Genomic DNA, 1,387 nt, shown 5'->3' on the forward strand with positions numbered 1-1,387 from the left:
TAGATAGATAGATAGATAGATAGATAGATGAAAAGAGAATGAGAGGCAATATGCAATTCAACCCAGAGTAATTCTTAAGTAAATCCGCTTTCAAAAAGTCGGTAAAACAGTTTGTTTACCAAAGAAAACCCCAAAACAACATAAAAAGCTACGGGAAAAAAACAATTGAACTTTCGATGTCAATAAATGGGTAATAAACGGCTGCTAATAGCTTTGCAGTAAACAACATTGGCTTAGTCCCAGTAGCTAACAAATTAATGAATAGTATTAAATAAATAAATAAGTACATACATAAATAAATACATAAATAAACAAATAAATACGGTTTAAAAATAAATCATAAATAAAAATAATAAATAAAAGAATGAAAAAAATAAATAAATAAATAAATAAATAAATTAATTGATAAATAGATAAATAAATAAAAATGAAAAATTATAGTATGAAATTCTTACATAAAGGACAGAGTAAAATATACAAATGTACGGCTGGTATAATCTTTAAAACCGTGAGTGTGCTGGTCACTGAAATTATGAAAACGCCATCAGGCAGCAAAAGCAACGACAAGTAGTGTCGAAAGAAAGCAAATAACAGTATTACAGCACCCCCCTCCCTCTCCCTTTCAGGAAAAAACCCCGAAAAAAGCCACAACTACAACAACAAAGACAAAGAAAGAAAAAAACAAAACATAAAAACTGAAACTATTAAAACGTGACAACAGATACTCACATTTCTTCGAGTTTCAGTCAACAGAAAAAATATTAGAAGATGTTTTTCGTAAGTTGGCTAATGGTTCTATTTGCTGCTGTCTTCTCCAAGTCTTGTCAGAAAGGCTTGAGTCTGCTGGGTTGGTATACCCTCAACCAACATCAGGGCTTTGTTTTATACCATTTCGTCCAGGACCTCTGTGCGGCTGACGTTAAAAATAAACGACGACGTGAGCTGTTGACTTCACCGCTTTCTGTGAAAACCCAAGTTGCAGGAACCGGAACTGTTGTCATCCTGTCCTGCCCGCAAGGGGCTTGGGTCTCTCTCGAGCTGCAAACCGTAGGTCTCTCGAGGATATGAGTAGTTTCCCCTCGCTCGGCGGCCTGTCGGGACCCGTTGTAATTTTGTATCCTGGAGCTCAGACTCAGACGAACGTAGTAAAGGCAGAGGAGGGGAGGGAGACAAGATGGGGACCGTCCGATGGAGTGGGCGGATGACGTCATCAGAGAAAGTTTTATTCTTAGTACAGTACTTTTATGTTTAGTAGTACAATAATTCGTCGCCTGTCACACGAAAGGGCGTATTCCAGATTTTGGCAGTTTTGAGTTGTTACTACTAGTAGATAGCGCTGCCTCAGATCTATGTTCACACGAAACGGCGTATACCTAGCTTTAAAATA

The 1,387-nt window shown here is 37.2% G+C and overlaps 1 protein-coding gene across 1 annotated transcript in view; it reads right to left on the bottom strand.

Moving 5' to 3' along the window:
- The window catches only part of LOC101846193, a 4,468-nt gene extending 3,081 nt beyond the window's left edge, over positions 1-1,387 (bottom strand). Inside the window, exon 1 of the mRNA XM_005091822.3 lies at positions 730-1,387. The gene's annotated coding sequence lies outside the window, so the exon portion shown is untranslated. The remainder of the gene's footprint in view (positions 1-729) is intronic.

This window comes from Aplysia californica, unplaced genomic scaffold (assembly GCF_000002075.1).
Source record: "Aplysia californica isolate F4 #8 unplaced genomic scaffold, AplCal3.0 scaffold00036, whole genome shotgun sequence".
Lineage (NCBI taxonomy): Eukaryota > Metazoa > Mollusca > Gastropoda > Aplysiida > Aplysiidae > Aplysia > Aplysia californica.